Source organism: Juglans microcarpa x Juglans regia, chromosome 2S, assembly GCF_004785595.1.
Source record: "Juglans microcarpa x Juglans regia isolate MS1-56 chromosome 2S, Jm3101_v1.0, whole genome shotgun sequence".
In the NCBI taxonomy this organism is placed as follows: domain Eukaryota; kingdom Viridiplantae; phylum Streptophyta; class Magnoliopsida; order Fagales; family Juglandaceae; genus Juglans; species Juglans microcarpa x Juglans regia.
In genome coordinates, this window is record NC_054597.1 from 12,011,972 (window position 1) to 12,033,280 (window position 21,309).

Sequence of the window (21,309 nt, forward strand, 5' to 3'; positions counted from 1 at the left end):
CGGGGTTGAGTCGACTCAGCCATGGCTGTTTGGTTTCTTCCCGTTTGAACTAACTATAGTCTGTTCGAATGCTTAGTTGCCAAACAGAATTATTTTTGTTCGAACATAAATTCGTTCGAATGAACAAATTTTACCGGTTCGAATGAACAACACAGTCCATTCGAATAGATTTGACTAGTTCGAACAGAATATGTCTCGTTCGAATGAATTATTTCAATTCATTTCATAATACTATAATTGTTCAATAATATAATTTAAATATTATAGTTAATTATATTCTTACATTCCTTATGGTTAAACAGTATATTAATGGCATCCAGCAGAAGAAAACATGCGAGAGATCAGCCCAGCCAAAGTAGTTGAGCAGCTCATGCTCAGGAGACGAGGCCGATACTTGTCGAGCATTCAGTCATTTTGTCTGACTTCTCCGATCTTGCATGGGAGGGATGGAGCATATAGTCCATCTTCACTGAACGGAGATGGATACCGATCTATGAGTAGCGGGGGACTGCATATCCAGTGATGGTCGGTGAGTTCTACCATGCCAAGGGAGAACTTAGTGCTGATGCTCTGTTCTACACCCTATCGACGCATATCCTGCAGCGGCTGCACCATTTGATTCCGACACACCAGCTGCATCCTCCAAGCTAGCCTCGAATGTAGATTCGGATGCTAGTTCGGATGAGGATCTACCTGATGATGGTCTCACAGATGATCAGGTGCATCAGCTAGTGCGACACCTATCGGCTCCTCCATATGATGAGAGCAAGGTGATCCTACAGGCCGATTGTATAGCATTTTTTAGAATGCTTAATTTGATTGTTAGCTATAACATCGATCAGAAAAAACACAAGAATGATTTCGGGATCGATCGAGCTAGATTTTTACTGCGGATAGCACGGGGGGATCCCATTGATCTTGCATTGTATTTATTCCTCCGCATTCGATTGGAGTCACAATTTTCCAGTGGAGGTAGTCTACTATTTGCACTGCTGATATCTAACCTCCTACTCCAATCGAGAGTTACAGTGTCTGCCACTGAGCGGAGGTCACCACAGATGGGGCCCCATAACAAGATTACATTCAGCAAGAGCAAGGGGCAGTTGCAGAAGGCTGCACCAGAACAACCTAGTGATCCTCCTACAGATCCAGCTTCTAGTAGTGCTGCTGTTGTTGAGAAACAGCCTCCTGGGGCTACTTTGGATCAGGTACGAGCTCTGTTTGTAGAGTTCGTTGAACATATCATGGAGAAGCTTAGGGATCTGGAAGGATCTATTAAAATGTTGCAAGAGGATGTTGATCTACTAAGGACCCAATAATCGTTTTAGTTATTATTTTTCTTTTTATGTTGTATTGAACATTATATATTTGAGATGTAATTAATGTATGCTTTTTATTTTTCGTGTTTATTGCTTGATTTATTTTTTCATTTTACTTGTCATTCATGATAATATAAAAAATGATACTATCTTTAAAGTTATATTTATATAAATTTAACATAAAAGAAATCACTATAAAGTTTTGAAGTTAATTATATAAAATTAATTTATGAATTTATAAATATTTTAACTCACTGCAAATCATAATATATAATATCTACACATTTTTATATTTTGAAAATGATAACAAATTAATGGGAAAAATATATGCACAAATCCATACTAATAAAAAAATTAATTGAAAAAATTTCCATTTGAACAAATAAATTTAAGTTCGAACGGTTATTAATTTTCCACGAAAAAAATAAATTAATTTTCCGGCCAATATTATTATTCGAACGGACATTAATTCGATGTTCGAATCTATTTTGTTTCGTTCGAACTGTTTTCTTTTTTTGAGACAATTTTATTCATCACAAAATATCTTGTTTGAATAGATAGTTTTCCGTTCGAACGAATTTCGTAACTCATGTATTTTTAGAGATGTCTCCAAAAATAATTTTCAGAGACGAAATTAAATTTGTCCCTAATAAATTTCATCCCTAAAAGTCAAATTTCTTATAGGATATTATGTATATGAATTCCTCTCTTATCTTGTCTTCTTATTGTCTCTCTTTCTTTTTTTCTCCTCCTTTTTTACTCGTCCTTTCCTCCCTCTTGCATCCTAATGGTGGCTTTCTACCGAATTGAGGCCTCCAGGCTTGGTATATTTATCCTTTACCAAATTAATAAAAACTAAACGCCATATATGATCGATCAGCCTGTGCATATATCGGCATGACAATCGAGATTGCCCATGAATTAAATAAATTTTGTGTTCCCTTTATAAAAGGAATTTTACCATTACACCTGCAAGAGTAACTATTGTAAACATACAAGAACTAATTATGAGGCAAGCTCTCCCTCTCCCATACCTAAGAACCTGCAGATTTAAGAATTCGACAACCGGTCTAGCACAAACGAAGCCGGCAAAAGTATATACTCTTCAAGCTTTGTATGTTAAGGGCTTCTAATTTGGACACTTGAGTTTTTTTATAATTCCGTGAACAATAGTGAAATAATAGTTAGTAGATAATAGTGAAATAGTTAGAGTTAAGATGTTTTCTTGAATTTTGGAAAAGAATAAAAAAAAATTTGTTTTGAAATTTAAAAAAGTTATATTGATTTTTATATTTTTTTTTATTAGTAAAAGTTGTAATTATTAGATGAAAAAATTAAAAATTAAAAATTAAAAAAGATTTTATATTTTAAATGATATTTGGAAAGAAAATTAGGTAAAGTTTTGAAATTTTATCTCATTACCCCCAACGTACCCTAGTAAAGAAAAAACTATACTTTGCTACATTCCATAGCAAGATTATCATCACGGGCCTGCTCTGAAGGCAAAAAGCTTTGGATATGCCAACATGTATAAGAAATTAAGTTAATTTGCTAACAAATTGATTATCCAGGCCATGCAGTGACTAAATGATTAACCTCCTTGATTGTGTTGACTAAAGGTGGACAGGTATAAGTAGGAGTCTTGATGTTTTTTTACCTGCCATGATAGCCAATATTATTTGTGCTTTTGTAGTAAATTAGTGTAAATATATATAAGGTGGAACGCGGTATTCTACAGTGAGCCGACAGCAATCTTTTGATTTGAGGTATCTTCAAGAGAATTTATTATGCATCATTTACTATTCAATTTCATATTTTATATTTATAATTTTTTTATAAAATATGAATGTATTTTTTATAAAATTTAGAATATAAAATAATAAATAATAATTGATAAAAAAAAAAATTCATTTTCAGATTATATACGAGTACCCCTCTTTTTCAGAGAAAATTTTGTTCTCCATCCACTTTTTGGGTCCCTCGCATTTTGTCTTTATCTATACATTTTTGTCCTTGTTCCCTTCTTTCTTTCCTTCTTAATGTCGTCTTGGTCGTCGCCTTTTTCTTCTTACGAGGATGAGAATGGCAATAGTAATGGTAGTTCTAAAGAAAGAAGAGCGGGAGATTTGGATAATCTATTTCGCATAGTATTAGGAAAAAAAATATTACACTAATTATCTGATTATTTTTTTATGAAAAAAATATTTAAAAAATTGGGTACAATCTAGAAATCTGGGTTCTAGATTTTTTAAACCGGTTTATTTCGAGTTCTGGCTCGGGTTTGACACAGTAAAACTCTGGCAGGATTTTAGCCCGAATTTGAAACCAGCGTTCCGGTCCGGGTATATCTAGATTCTTGAGCTGAAACTTGGATGGACAGTACTAAAAGAAATTATATTTGCAATTGTAAAGTACACAAGTATCACACAGTCTCTTTGTAAAAAGTAAATAAATATAGAATATACATGAAAAAAATTATATATGATATATAATATATCATATATAAAAATTTAATATATAATTATATATCATATATAATTATATATTATATATAAAAATTTAATATATAATTATATATTATATATAAAAACTTATATATATAAATATTTTGTATAATATATAAAATTAATTTTTATATATATATATTTTCTAACCGGCCCAGTCCGGTTCCAGAAACTACAGAACCGAAACCGGACCGGTTCCGGCCGGTTTTCATAATATAGGAACTGGTTCTGGACCAACCGGTTCGGTCCTTTTTCGATTTTTCAGTTTAAATTTATACCCCTAAGAAATAGGGTTCAATATGCTTTTGTAATTCCGCACGTCTCTGTCTGACTCTGTTCGATAGGGCTGTAAATGAACCAGTCTACTCGATAGCCTGCTCGGTACTCGCTCGGTTAAACTCAAATCGAACTCGACTCGTGAAAAAAAAAAAACTCGTTCATTAAAGCAAATACCCGCTCGAATTGTAAATGACACATACCCGACAAAGCTCGACTCGACTCGGCTAAGACTCGTTAAGGCTAGCTCGTTTATGCTCGAGTCGACTAGTTAGCTCGACTCGATTAAAACTCATTCATATATTGATAAACATATACATACACATATGTATATATACACACACATATATGTAGTAACTAATAATATAAGCATACCACTTTTATAATTAAATATATAATATGTAATCCAATTACTTATGTCTATATAGTGAATATATACTTCATAGGTATATTATGTCTATATAGTGAATATATACTTCATAGGTATATTTTATAATTTGTATAATAATTTTATATACTAGTATATGAGAACCATATATGAAATAGATATATGATATCATATTAAGTGTATATATTAATAATATATGTAGGCATATAATATATTATTATTTTGGATAAATATCAACTAGTTAGATATTAATTATTTATAAATTTTTTAAAATTTTATAATTCAATAGAGGTTCTACTTGTTCGTTGTATAAATTCAAGATTAGATTTTTATTTATTTATTTATTTTATTTATTAATTATTAAATATTATTAAAAAAATACACAGTTCGAGTTCGAGCTCGAGCTCGACTCGACTCGAACTCATTTGTGGGATGAGCTCGAGCTCGAGTTGAGTATTTAGCTTATCGAGCCGAGCTCGAACAAAGAATAAAAAAAAAATCTCGAGCTCAAATATATTGGATTGAGCCGAATTCAGCAAATCAAAAACCGGCTCGGCTCGTTTACAGCCCTACTGATCGATCTCTTCATTGTTCTTTAATTTGTCTGTTGGCGTTGAGGCAAAACGTACACATTGATAATGATCCTCAAGACTACAGTAAAAGAAGACAGACAAGACAGCCCGAATCACTCCTGTACAAATCAACTATATCTTATACAAAACTGCCCAAACCAATCCTCTAAAAAGAACTTCCCAATTCAGAATATCTTCAAAAAAAAAAAAAAAAGCCCAAATCAATCCTCTAATTAAACAGGTACAAAAAGATGTACCACACAGTCACAAAAAGACAGCCTAAAGAAATAAAATAACAGCAAAATACAGTCAAAAGAAGTGTACCATTAGAGCAACATAGTAAGTTACAAAAATACATCAACATAAATCTTCATTTCCAACAAGGAATTATCATGACTACCAACATTTTAGTGTGACGTCAACATGACGTATAAAAGCAGCACAACAAAAAATTCCAGCTACCAACCCAACATGTACAATACACACATCTTCAAGCCATGAAGCAACTTTAATTATCCCTTAGCATGAATACAAAATTATGTCAGTTAACTAAACATGAAACAGTGTTTGTCGCAGAAGTATGCGGACTTTAATAAGATAAACAAAATGAGACATATATATATATATATATATATATATATATTATATCCACGGACAAAGAAATGAGAGTTATAAAATAAAAAAAGGTTGGCCTTTGAAATTAAATTATTATGATCCATTAAAATCAAATTAATTATGGAGAAATGAATTCGTATTATGATCCTCTCCTGTTAGCAATTAATTAAGTTATTGTCTAGGGTGTTGCTAGGGTGCCGTCCAGCCTTGATCGTTGGGCGTGCCCACTAGTATAAATTGTACATTTTAATTTTTTTTTTCATATTTTTTAAACATCTTTAGATATTTTTAAAAAATAAAAAGAATACACTAATACACTAAAATTCACTTTCTTGACTATTAAGTAAAAAAAATTAAATTAAATACATGAACAGTCAAAATGAGGGGACAAACTCATGGAACATACTATCATTTCCCTATTGTCTATGATTGATAACTTTGAACCCAGTAATAATCTATAATTGTTAGAAAAATCGGATGTGTAGGAATTAGGCAGAATCCTAATACTTGGAGAACATGAAAAGAAAAGAATATTAAGCACTACTACTCTACCAACCGAAAAATCAGTCAATTATAAAATTTTGCTAGCTAATCAGTCTCTAATCACGTAAATAAGAAGAAATCGTGTCATTATCAACAAGACAAAAACAACAAGAAGACCTTTTTTTGGTAATTAGGTGTGATTAGAAGGCAATGGGCTCTATCATTAAAAAGGAGGGCAAAAGAGAAACAAGAAAAATAAAAAGAAAAGAAATTAGAAAAATAAAACGATTACGGGAAAAGAAAGTGGCTTTTCTTGATTGGGCTCTGTAAAGTCCTTAGGCCTTTTATTGCTGCTTAAGTGTTTGTTCATGTGGATGAGGAAAATTAGTCATTTACTATAACATACCCTACAAACTGATGGGGAGCGCATGAACCAACAGTTTGTCCCCAAGTATTAAAAACTAATCCTTGGTTAAGCATTTGGTGAATATATTTGCAATCTGAACTTGAATGGAAATGAAGGGAATACTGATATATTTGTTTCAAACCATCTTTCTAATGAAGTCGTAATCCACTTCAATTTGTTTAGTTCTTGAATGAAAAATGGGGTTGCCAAGCAATGACATTGCTCCAAGATTGTCACACCAGAGAATTGGTGCTACTGAAAGGTAAATATGGAGGTCTTTAAGAAGAATTCTTAGCCAGTAAAGCTCTGCAGTCACCAATGCCATTGATCTATATTCTGATTCAGTATTGTATTTTGAAACCACAAATTGCTTCTTTGCACTCCAGAGATTAAGCAAGAGCCAAGATATATTGCATATCTAGTTGTGGATCTATGATCGTCCATTGACCGACCCTGCCTAGTAAGAGTCACTAAATGCATTGAGAATGAGAGGAAATTTTTCAAGAAATAAATTGTGATGGACTGAGCCCATGAGATATCAACTAAGAGCACGCTTGGCAACCAAAAAGTGTTATGTTGTAAGGGAATGCAAGTATTGACATAGTTGGTTGACTGGAAAGGTAATTTCTAGTCTAGTAAGAGTATAGTACTGAAGGGCTCCAACCATTTTTCTATAGGTGGTAACATCATCCAGAGGGTCCTCTAAGAACTATGAGAGTTTGGATCTCGAGGTCATTGGAGTAGTGCATGGCTTGGCACCAGCCATTAAAAAAATGATGTAATAAATCAACTATGTACTTCGACCGAGACAAGTAAAGACCAATAGAGTCACAATAAACCTTTGAGCCAAGAAAGTAGTACGAGGTACCCAAATCCTTAACAAACTCCTGTTTACGACAATTGAACCCATAATAAGATTCAAGTCAGTACCTGTTATACTAATATCATCTATATAAATAAGCAAAAAGATATGGACTGAGTGACTATGAAAAAAAAAAGATAGAATATTCAACATGAGATTCTGTGAAGCCAGTATTCTGCAAAGTCTGTGCAAACGTGTGAAACCAAGCTCTAGGGACCCGTTTAAGGCCATAGAGAATTATGGGGGAAGACGGCCAACGAACCAACCTCCCATGAGTTTACCTGTTTTGAAAACTTATGCTAGTAATTGTGAGAACATGAAAATCGGCAAAATTAACAGTACGAAGAAACATGATAAGGCAAGAGCGATGACGGAGGAAGACGTTATTTCTACTGTAGAGAATCGAGAAAAGCAAGGGAAGATCAACAGGAGAAAAGATGGGAGCAATTGGGGGGAACTAACGACTACAAAAGCTTCCCCAAATAAATTGAAGTACGCTGATTTTGTTGCTGCTTATGGGTTGGTGGGTTTGGAGCCTGTGGTGCATGGGCCATGTCATAATGGGCCCGATGGGGTAGCTGAGGATTGGCATGAGTTTGAGACTGTTGTACCAAATGGGGCATCCACTCAGAAAATGTATACAGTTGACTTCCAAAGACAACTCATACCAAGGAGAGCACCAAGACTCGTGGAGGATGGAAGAAGTGAGCTAGAGCCTCAGGTAAATCATCTTGCTTAATCTCAAACGAAGTGGGAAAGAAAAGATTGTTATGCGAAGAGAATGTTTTGTTTGTTGAGAATATTCAAAAGAAAAGTAGAAGAGGAGAGGGGGAAGTATCATCTGTAGTATCTCATTTGGCTCGGGGGGACCTATGAGATGGCATCTAAAAACCTTCTATCAATGACGGCTGGTTTCCAGCCCTGCCAGTCACAATGAAACTTTTAAGCAGGAATTCTTGTGGGCTTGGAAATCCATAAGGAATTCATGCACTTCTTGACTTAGTTAAGAAGGAAGGTCCCGATGTGCTTTTCTTAATGGAAATTAAATTGCTAGCAAGAAGGATGGAAATATTGAAATTTTGTATGGGCTTTGGGTGTTGTATGGTTGTAGACTGTGAAGGTAAAAGTGGGGGTATTGGCCTTCTCTAGAAGGAAGAAGTGGTGTTATCTATGTTAAACTACTCTAGATATCACATTCATGCAAACGTGGTAGACAATGAGGATAAGAACAGGAAATGTTTGTTCACAAGTATATATTGACACCATGTTGCACAAAAAAGGTATGAGACATGGAATTTGTTGCGATCCTTAAAATGAAGGGGAACTCAGGCCTGGTTGGTGTGCGGAGATTTTAATAAAATTTTGAGTAACCATGAGAAAATGGGGGAAGGGATAGGCCTGAAAATCAAATGAAAGAGTTTAGAGTTGCTCTTGATGATTGTAAATTGCAGGATTTGGGTTACATTGGGATTAAATTCACTTGGTGTAATAGGAGGGGACATCAACAAAGTATCAGTGAGAGATTGGATCAATATTTAGCCAACTTAGAATGGAATGATCAGTTTCATAATGTGAAAACTTTGCATGGGACAGCAACATCCTCATATCATATCCCTATTATCTTATATGTTGATGAGGGTATACCTATCCGAAGAGGACCTAAACCTTTCAAGTTTAAGGCTATGTGGACAGAATTTGTAGAGTGTAAAAACGTTATTTCTGAAGCATGGAGAATGGTTTCTGTTACAATGAATATGTAGGCTGTGATGAGGAAAATAGTAATGTGCAATGAGAAGCTTCAGATGTGGAACAAAAGTTCTTTTGGTCATGTTTGAAGGAAGATTCAACAGGCAAGAAATGCCCTTCAACTACTCCAAAGCACTGACCCTGGATGCATTAGAATCACAGATCATAGAGAAGCTAGGGCCGACGTGCAAACTTGGCTGGAAAGAGAGGAAATTATGTGGAGACAAAGATTTAGGCCCCGTTTAGAACTTGGACTGAACTGAGATCAATTCAGTCTAATTTTAACATGGGTCTAACATCCAAATACTCAACTCTCAAATCAATAAACTCATCTCAACTCAAAGCCTCTTTACATGTGGGACCACAACCTTTTTCAACTTAACACCTCTTTACACGCCGGACCCACAACCCTTTGCAACTTTTCATAAATACATATAAACTCATCTTAATACCCAAACATATCTAAACTCATCTTAGGTGGGCCCGACAAAACTCACTTCACCATCTCAACTTAATACTATTCATAAACAACTCAACTTAACTCAACATCCAAGCGGGGCCTTAAAGCTCTATGGCTCAAGGAAGGTGACCAAAACACAAAATTCGTTCACCATAAAGCCTCTCAAAGGAGAAAGAAGAATGCAATTACTAGGGTGAAAGATAGTGAGAGGGTATGGCAGACTAAGGAGAGTATAAACAAAGTGATAGTGGACTATTTCAATGATCTCTTTACCACATCATAAAGTAGAGGGGATATGGAATTTTTAGATGGGCTTCCTTCAAAGGTTACAAGTGAGATGAATGAAAGCCTTACTAGGGTTTTTACTGAAGAATAAGTATTCACAGCTCTTCATCAAATGAACCCCACAAAGGCCCCTAGTCCAAATGGAATGGCTCCTATCTTCTATAAAAAATATTGGCATATTCTAGGAAGGGATGTAAGCTCTGCAGTGCTCAATGCTTTAAATACTGGTATGTTTCCTTGCTTCATTCCCCTCTAAACCATACTTTTATTTCTCTCATACCAAAGAAGCAAAATCCCGATACAGTTGTTGATTACAGACCCATTAGTCCGTGTAATGTGAGTTATAAATTTCTAATGTTTTAGCAAATCGACTGAAGAATGTCCTGCCTAATGTGATTTCCAGTTCCCAAAGTGCTTTTGTTCCAATTCGTTTATCACTAATAATATTCTAGTGGCTTATGAATTTGTCCATTTCTTAAGGCAGAAAAGGAAAGGAAAAGTGGTGTACATGGCCCTTCAACTTGATATCAGTAAAGCTTAGGATAGAGTGGAGTGGGACTTCTTGGAGATGTCCCTTAATCAAAATAAGTGGATTTGATTATGCTTTGTGTTAAGTCTATGTCTTTTCTGTGTTGGCTAATGGGGAGTGACGAGGTCCTATAACACCGTCAAGGGGTTTGAGGAAAGGTGACCCTTGCCTCCATATTTGATCTAGCTTTGCACTAAAGGTTTGATCTCTTTATTACATAGTAATGCAACACCTAGACAAATAAAAGGTATTAAAATCTATATGGGAGCCCCAAGGATTAATCATTTGTTATTTGAGGATGATAGTGTACTTTTTTGTCAAGCTGATATGCAAGAAATTCTAAAAATTCAGCATCTGTTGGCACTCTATGAAAATGCCTCAGGTCAGATTGTGAATAGAGGGAAAACCTCTATGGTGTTTAGTAGAAATGTGAGCTCTGAGCTTCAAGAAGAGATTTTATCTTTCTGGGGGATCGAAAGCTTCCAACAATATGATAAATACCTTGGACTACCTCCTATGGTAGGGCGTGCAAAAAAGAAAGTTTTCTCTTAGTTGAAACACAAGGTATGGAAGAAACAGCAAGATTGGAATGAGAGATTAATGTCTCGAGGGGGAAGAGAAATTTTGATTGAGGCTGTAGCTTTGTCGATCCCTACCTATATTATGAGCTACTTCAAGCTACCTATGACTTTATGTGATGAACTGGAAAGTATGATGGCAAAATGTTGGTGGGGGCAGAGGTAGGAAGAGAATAAATTTCATTGGGTAAGTTGGAAGAAAATGTGTGTTGCTAAATTTGAGGGTGGCATGGATTTTAAGGATCTCAAGGCTTTTAACATAGCCTTCTTGGCCAAGCAGTGATGGAGAATTCTGCATGAGAAAACTACTTTGCTACATAAGATATATAAAGTTAAGTATTTCCCTCATACCACTTTTTTTTTTTTATGCAAAGCTTGGAAACTCACCTTCTTATGCCTAAAGAGGTATTTAGGATGCCAAAAAAGTGCTGATAGAAGGCTGTATATGGAGAGTGGGGAATGGAAAAGACATTTACATATGGAATGACTATTGGATCTCAGGGTATAGACCTGGTTCAATCAGGTTTACAGATTCTAAAGGAGTATCCAGTGAAGAAACAATGGATAGGCTCATTGATAGGGGGTCTAGTTGGTGGGATTTGAACAAGGTTAAAGCCTTATTACCACCCAAAGCAGTAGCAGAGGTTCAAAAAATTATCTTCACACCTGGTTATAATGAGGATAACTGATCTGGGAGCCAGAGAAAGATGGGGTCTACAGTGTAAATAGTGTCATATAAATTGATGATGGGAATGAGGAAAAGGAATCAAGAGGGTCAGAGCTCTAGAGCAGAAGACCAGAAACACATCTGGAAAGAGATTTGGAAGTTTCAAATTCCAAATAGAATAAGAGTATTTGCTTGGAGAGCATGCAAAGACAGTCTTCCCACTTTACATAATCTGAAATAGAGAGAAGTCTCGGTGGATGAGGTTTGTCCTTTCTATGGTGAAGAGGTGGAGGATCTAGTTCACGCTATATTTTCTTGTCCAACAATTGAAGAGAATTGAAAAACTTACTTTCCAGGTCCAGCTCTCTCTACCCGATATAAGGTAGTCTTGGATTTAGATAGAGATATCAGAAAACAAGGAAATAAAGAGGACCTGGAAAAAAATCTTTCAAATAGCATGGGGGTTGTGATATAGAAGGAACTAGAAAGTTCATGAAGGGAAGGTGATAAAGGCCAGACAAGTTATTGAGCATGCTTTATCTATGCGTAAAGAGTTCAAGGAGAATAAAGGCAAAACAAAGAAGCTAAGCCAATTACATTGCAGATGGTCACCACCTCATTTGCGTGCCTTGAAACTCAATGTGGATGGAGCCATTTTCTATGAGCAGCATAAGGTAGGGTTGGGATGATACTAAGAGATGCAAATGGTGATGTTATCATGGTTGCTAGTAGGAAGGAACATGAGGTGAATGATCCTGTTGAGATTGATTTACTGGTTTATTCCGAGGGCTACAAATGTGTTGTTATATGGGCATCAATAATCTGTTATTGGAAAGTGACTCTCTGTTGATGGTGCAAGAAATTCAAGCTAGTGGAGAGTCTACTTTTACGTTGGGCAATCTCATAAAAGAGACTAAGGTACTTATGTCAAGGTTAAAGGATTTCAAGATCCAGTATGTTAGCAAGTTGGGCAATGTGGCAACTCACAAACTTGCTAGAAATGCTTAGCATGTTGAAGATTGTATTGTTTGGTGGGATTTTTTCCTTGATTTTTTTAGTGCCAGTTTTATGGACTACAAACAAAAGCTTGGAATCTTCTTTGCTTATTAATGAAGAGCTTTTCATATAAAAAAATAATAAGAATAACGAAAGAGTTAATTAATATTCAGTATTTAAGCCTTTTATGTTATCAACATCAATGCCCATAAGAAAAGTAACAAGAAAACATTAGTAGGATTGTTGGTAATGGGTAAATCCTATGATCAAGTAGTATCCACAAGGATAGGGAAGTTATTTGTTAACTCTCCACCACTATCACAACTCTAGGGAGGTTATTTAACGTCCACATATTTAGGGAAGTTAATTAACTTACAGGTGTGTAAACTCTTTAAATAAGAGTATGTACATTACTTATGTTTGTTCACATTTTTTGTTGCTCACTCAATCCCTGAATGGAATATAGACATAGGAGAAACCGAATATGTAGCTCGAGATCGAGTTGGGTTCATAGATTATAGAAGAATGCCAGTTGGCAGACAGTACGTTATATTGGGTAACGGAACTCGACAAGAAGTGCTTGGAGTTGGCACCTACCAACTCAAGATGCGTCTAGGGCGCTTGTTACTTCTTCATGATGTGCTATATGCACCTGGTGTTCAATGTAATCTATTTTCAATTATTTCTATCTTAGAACTTGGTTTTACTTTTCGCTTTGATGGCCCTCAACTGGATTTTATTTAGATAGGGATTTGTATGGACATAGTTTTCTTTTGAATGGTTTCTTAATGCTGGATTTAGATAATTCTTCATTTTCTTTTATGGCCTCAAATGATGATGAATTTGTTTCTAATTCATTGAAATGGCATGCTAAACTAGGCCACATAGGAAAAGATATAATGGCTAGACTAGCTAGAGAAGGTCTATTGGGGTCTCTCACTAATGTCAATCTACCTGTGTGTGAGCCTTGTTTAGCTGGTAAGGCTTGTATGAAGCTTTTCGGAAAGGCTCATAGGGCATCTTATCCTTTAGAGCTAGTCTATTCTGATATTTGTGGACCTTTGAAGGTGAAGGCACATTATGACACCTCTTATGTTCTCACCTTTATAGATGACTACTCACATTTCAGTCATATCTATCTGATCTCTCGTCGCTTTGAAGCATTAGACTGCTTCAAGCGCTTTGTGGCTATGGTTGAGAATGAAAAAGAATAGAATTTAAAAATTCTACGAACTGATCGTGGTTGAGAGTACTTGTCTAAAAAGTTTCAAGGACCATATGAGCAAAAAGGCATATGCAGGCAATTGACGATTCCTGGCACACCACAACAAAACAGTGTTGTTGAAAGGAAAAATCATACCTTATTGGAAATGGTTCTATCAATGATGGAGCAAGCTAACCTGCCAATATCTTTTTGGGGGAATGCTCTTCTAGCTGCTGCCTATATTCTAAACTGTGTGCCTTCTAAGTCCTGTCCTTCAACCCCATATAAATTATTGAGTGGCGCAAAACCAAATTTGAAACATTTGCAGCTTTGGCGTTTTGTGGATAATGTTCACACCACTTCCCATAAATATAGAAAACTTGGCTTTAAAGCAAATAAGCATATCTTCATAAGATATTCAGAGACCTCAAATGGCTTGGTAACGTTTTGTGAACATTCTAATGGAGGGATGACAGAAATAGAGTCACGTGATGTCACATTTATCGAGAATGATTTTTCCAATATTGGTAAAGCAAAGAATGATCTTGAACTTTTTGAGCTTTAAGAACTTGAGAGAGTTACACTATCTTTAGGCGAGGGTGAAGAATTATCACATCTTAAAATCGTAAAAGCTGGGTTCATTAGCTTTAATTTGATATATTATATGCTTAATTTGGACTTCATATGAGTAAGTTATGATCGATTGAACATGGGTGCTCGAAATCAGAAAAAACCAGATTTTTAGCTTGAGGATTAAAATGATGAACAGTGTTTTGTTTTTCCAGTCCCACTCTCGGTAAGAGAGAGTGTAATCCACCCATCCACTTGGCTCCTTTTTAATTACTTTACCGACACAAATATACATTAAGATGACCGAACTTTGCGTTTAGAAGTCTGAAAGCACCATGTGCAGAGGAGGTGATGTACATTCTCCGTCGCGGCAAGTGAAGCAGAGGCAAAACAGCCTCTAGAGCCAAAACGAAGCCCACATGCGGAGGGGGCGAGTGGGGGCCCGTGCAGCAGCTTTTTTCACCATTTTTTTGGCACGTGTGGCACGTGTAATCATGTGTTGGTGTCTCAAGTTGAGTCATATTTTTTTGTTGAAACAGAGGGCTTGAAAAATTTTAAAAAAAAAAATTAGAAAAAAAAAAGGATTGGGGACCTTTTTGTCATACTTCCTCAAGTCCAATTTTTCTGTGTTATGTGATATTTATATAGATTAGTTGTGGATACATCTATTGAATTATTATTAAATGCATGTCTATATTGAATATATGTCTCTAGATTTGATGACTTATTGAACCCTTCTCATTAGTTGAGAATGTGGATTCTCTATCCATTGAACTATCATGCAAACCAGTATGATTGATTTGATTTTTTTTTTTTTAAATGATAGAGTTGACATTGGTAATTTATTGGGCTCATGTATAATATGTGTATGTATTTTTATGTGAATGGATAAGGTGTAACTTATAAGTATATCGATAACTTGACATCCCTATTTACTTCTTGTTTTCCTAGAAGATTTGTAGTAGGATTTGTTTTGAAAATATAATATTGGAAATGTAATTTTATTATTGAGGTCATGTAAAGGGATGTGTTTCACGTCTATCGATATACTTTAAGGTCATCTTAACATGATGCACCAAATTACCAATGAGACTTCTGGTGGAGCCTATGCGATATATGTTTAGCGCAATAATTGTTGATTTTTCATATTTGATGAATGGATTATATGTGCATGAGTTTTGAGGACTTTTTTTTTTTAAAAAAAATCCTCCATAAATTTTATTCAAAATTAATTAGATATGATATTTGGACTTATATAGTGAGAGATGACTACTAGTTTTTGGCGAAATTTTCGATCTCACTATATAGGAAGGAATTTCATGGTCTAGTTAGACTTTAGAATAAAATTAAATGTATGCTAATGTCAATCGCAAACAATGAATGTAGGTAGTGATGGCCACTAAGAACGTAGTTGTTGATATTATTAAATGAGAGAAACTGGATAGAACCAACTACGACATGTGGCATAGAAAAATTTAATATTTTCTTAATGAACAAGAGGTCTTTGAAAATCTATCTCACCTTATGATACAACATGAGAAAGGGAATACTTCCCAACATCGTCATGATATGGAAGCCTGTTAGGCTTGGGCAAAAAAAGATCGGTGTGCGTGCTTTACCATGCTTAACAGCATACACAATGATCTTATTGGGGAGTTTGATAACTGCCCAACTGTCCAAGATATGTAAAACCAACTAAAAATCACCTAAGACCATCTCAACGCTTATCAACTCATCTAAAACCATCTCAACTCTTCTCAACTCATCATTGGGATAATTCTTGCCATCCTCTGGTTATTCCACCAAGCTCTGACTGACTGCCCAGTTCGTTGGCACTCGAATAAAGTGTATATGTTGTAAGTGAGAAAGAGAGCAGCTGTTACATATAAGACTGGTTCATCGACCGATGTACAGACATTAATTAAATGGCTTTTAAGAAACATAACTCCATGGACGAAAAACAAATTAAGTGATAAGATCAATAAATTAGGTTGTCACATGCAAATAGGAGTTTTGGTCTAGCCGAAGACAAAATAGAAGAAACTTTCATGACAAGATTGTAATGACATGCATGCATGCTTTAACTCGAAACAGGCCAGTCACTTTCAACGTCTTGTTAAAAATGTGGTTGGACATAGTGTAAGATTGCATGGTGTTTTTCTTTCTTTTAATGCATTTGTCATGCTTTTAACTGATCATCACCTCTTTGAGAACCAAAAGGACTGGCAGAGGTTATCATGTATTGCATGCTTTCTATCCAAATCTTGTGCAAAGCAACAGGTAATGAATAATTTAAATGGGCATTCATGTAAGAGGGAAAATTGATGGTTCTGGCTTATTCTCACCTAGGGCAAGAAGTTGGAGTTGGTGATAATACAATAAGCAGGAAGGGCGGCATAGCACAGCTAGCTCAGCGACGAGACGTAGGCCCCAAGTGAAGAGCCATAGATAGGCCAAGCACTGTCTCCATTGGAGCTCAGCAAAGAGGGAGGCAAATATGGGGACACTGTTTGCTGAATAGAATTTCAAGCAGGCCAATTGCCCACCTCTTTTGTTGGGTCATTACGATAGGGCCACCAGATCAGGGGGTACATCCTAAAAAGGCAGGCTGGTCTGGCGTACAATACATAGACCTCCAACCCCTTTTCTGCATGCGCAGTTTAATAATGAGAAAATGCACATACCATATAATAGCAAGTAAAGAAAGCATGCCTAAAGATTTACTCATCTTTATTGCTGACTATTACTGTATGTAGAGGAAAATTATCTTTCATTGGATTAGTACTATTTGGTGGATAAAGAGAATAAAAATATCTTTTTCTAGCAAGTCATTTTAGGAGCAGTTTAAAGATTTCTTCAAGTTCTATATCACACCATGTATAACTTCACTCGAAACTTTTCGGTTTCAATTTCTACTTTCGATAAATGTGTGGAGGCCTTAAGATACTCTTTTTTTCTTTTTTTTTTTTTGGAGTGTGAATAAGAATACCTCAATGAAAAAATATACGTTGAAACTTGTTAGCTTATCCATCTTGAATTGTCTTCATTCACAATGTGCAGTAACAATATTCCCTCGCTTTAGTTGCCACTTAACATTACTGGTCACCATGCCATAATTAATTGGAATCAACTCTTAAAAGTGATTCATAGATTATAATATAAAGTGGAGCCACTAGCTAGAATTAATTAGTTAAAATAAGCTTTCAATTTGAGGGTTTGTTTTAATAAAGTTTGGAGGTGTTGTTCTCCTTTTTTTTAAATAATAAAAAAAAAGACATGTTTATAGTTGTTTGTGATTCTGAAAAAATTGACTAATTGAAAAGAGAATTGAGCAAATCTTTTGCTATGAAAGACTTGGGACCCGCAAAACAGATCATTGGTATGAAAATTTATCGTGTCATAAAGAATGTCAAGTTGTGGCTATCTCAAGAGAGTTATATCAAGAAGGTACTAGACAAGTTCAATATGGGCAAAGAAAAATTGGTGAGTTCTCCACTTGCACTTCATTTGAAGATAAGTTCAAAGTAGAGTCCTACAACTGAGAAAGAGAAAGAAGAGATGCAAAATGTGCCTTATGCATTAGTTATTGGTAGCTTAATGTATGTCATGATGTGTGATGCCCCCAAACTCCGCTTGAGATGAAAAGGAAACTTAGAACATCGGGACATGGAATACAAAGTTACATACCCTCGTACATGACAGTTAATATGCAATACATCCTAGTATGCAATTAGCAGTATGCAATAATCACAACGAAAATAATGGTGAAAATATAACTTATGCCAGAATAACTAAAAACATCACAATGCATTGTGACCATCAAGTTCAAAGTCAAATCGTAGCATAAACCTAGTACAACTAAGGGTCAAAGTCAAATCATCTGCTTCATGCGTTATAGAGCATGAAGGACTTGAGCTATATACATAAGGATCAAATCTAGTCTCTTCTCAAGGTTCGGCTCCTACTCAATTTGTCGGATCCAGTGTTCCATCTAGCTCATCCTCCTCAAGACCTGGCACAACTTCTACCATTTCGAGTAGAATGATAATGGTCCCACAAGAAGTGAGATTTACTCGAAATTTTAGTAAGTTAAACAACCAACATGCACAAAGATAAATTAAGCATGAAGAATAATAAATATGCAATGCAAAAAATAGTACTCTCATCCAGATTTCTTAACATTTTCAAAAAAACGAAGACACATGTTTTCATTCAGTAAACATTTTTACTTCCATTGTTGAAAACATGACTTCATTATAAACTTTCATCATTATTAGCAATTCATATTTAATCATAACATCATAATATGTGGCAACGTCACAGTTCTCCATATGCACTATAAGTAGCTGTTGGTGACCGTAGTACAACTCATATTGAGACTACGTTGTCTGTAGACTCGTTCTCAATGCATTGGTAATATAACATAACATCATAACATGTACACCCACCAGCATTAGGTGTCATAACATATTAACTTCGCTCCGGCATTCCTTAAAAGGAACTCATTCGAAACTTGTTGACTGTTTTTTGTCAACCTAGGGGTTACCACTCCATTCTTAAACACTCCAGAGTAAACAGAGGAGTTCTACTAGAATAATTCATCATCCTAGCCTTTGGGATCGTGACAAAAATTATTTTCATGCTATACTTAAAAAATGTTTTCATGATACGTGCATATGTGGCAAGCTTATATGTAAAAATGACATTTATAGATACAATATAAAAAAATGATGAAAAATATTACATGTCATGTAAGTATGTACTTAATATATCATATAACATGATATTTTATATTCAAAATGATAATTGAAATATGAATGAAACATTTATCAATAATTCATAAATAATCTATCAAGGTGTAAGTTAGAGGCCAACTTACAAACTTCCTAAGTAATCGAAAAAATTTTGTAATTGCTGAATCAGGTGTGTACTAAGTTAATACTACTTTGGATGAGGTTCATAAACAAAGGCTTTAAAAATGGGTATTTACAAAAATATCCCTAGTCTTTCAAAATTGCCACTAAGGCCCTAATTTTTCACTAATTACAAACGAAGTCCGAATTTAACCAAAATTCATAGACTTCATATTTTTTTTCATTCTAAAACCATATATACCCTTGTAATTTTAAAAAACAAAGTGTAACTAGTTCAAACAGTCCCAACCCTTGGCATGCACACTAGTTGATGTCTAAGTGTGTTTTCAACTATTGATCTTTATGAATGCATGCATATGGAATTTTCTCTACTAACAAACAATCACTAAAGTCTTTAATGGTATGATAAAGGAAAATTCTTGCATAATCAAGTTCATCCCAACACTTAATCATGGCTAAAAATCCTTAATCTCCAACTTATTCAAAACCGATACATGCTTTGATGATCAAAACAAGATAAAGTTAAAGCCTATCATGGCATGCTTTTAATCAAAAATTAAATCTTCCATAATCATTTTAAGACAATGATAAATCATATCAAATCATACTTAAGACATGTCATAGCTAAATTTCCACTTAAAATCATTTAAACACTAAAACCATAATTTAATGACTCGGTTTTGAACTAAGCAAGATAATCTTCTCTAAACTCAATCAAAAATTACTCCAACACTTAAAACCTTAACTTGACATGTAAACTAAGATCAATGACAAGAAAAATTACAAATTTTGTAGCCTTCAAAGCTCTCAAAACAACCTTGCTCAAGAATACTCAAGAACTTACAAAAGCCTACTTTGTTTCACTCTATTGCTCTCTAAGGGGGAGAAGTGCTCTCAAGACTCAAGAGAAAGTCTGGGATTGAGGTGTGGAGGAAATGAGTAAGTAATGTAGGTATTTATAGGTGGCCAAGTGGGTGGAGATGTTGGCCTTGGTCCAAGGTGATTGGAGGAGGTGGGCGGTGTGTAAGAGGCTAACTTTTCCAGCTTGCCTTCCTCAACTTATGTCACCTTGTGCATGGGGAATAGTGGCCTGAAATTACCATGATTTCCTCCTTACTATGGCTACAATGGTCCTGTAGAGGTGGCCAGGTCGTGTGGCATGGTTCAGTTGACAAAAATTCAAGCAAACCACCTATGCTAACTGGCAAGTTCAAGTGGTTTCACTTGGCAGATTTGGGGCTTTTGTTTTGGTTAGTCTTTGGGTGGGAAAACTGAGTCAAATTTCTCATGATGGCCATGGGGCCTCTTGGGGATTGGGTGGCGATGGATGTGGCATGGGGTGGTGGCTCAACCAAGGCAGATGGTTGGTTAAATCTCAACTCAACAGGTTCCCACTCAACTAGCCTAAGGGTACAATCGGTTTGGTCACTTGAATTGGTTTGTGAAACCAATTTTGTCCAAGGCTTAGTCTAAGTTTGAAGGGGTTTCATGAGGTGTCTAAGAATCATATTACCCTTGAGGAAATGGCACAAAAATATTGGGCCTAAAGGCAAAAAAATCCATGCACTCAAAGGGGATACATATGAGCAGATTGATGCAAGTTTGGGATTTGATATGTCATTTCCCTTAATGACATGTGGGGAGATTTATCTAGGGTATTAGTAAGGTCTAAGTATGATGAAATGAAATAATAAGTCAAGATTCGGATTAAAAGGTTAAGAAAAGATTAAGACGAAATTAAGCTTCAAAGCATGGCTTAAAGATCATTAATTTCACGTATGTTGATTAATGGTCTTAGCCAACTTTCAAAACTTAATTTGGGCATTTAAGGTATGATATGAGATTAAGGAAACCCATGATATGGTGTATTGGGCTTTCAAATAGAAGAGTGAAATAGAACAAAACAAGGCTTTGAGCCTTGTGGGCTTAAAAGGGCCATGAGTGTGGATTAATCATCCAAGAGCTTTTGGGTTTT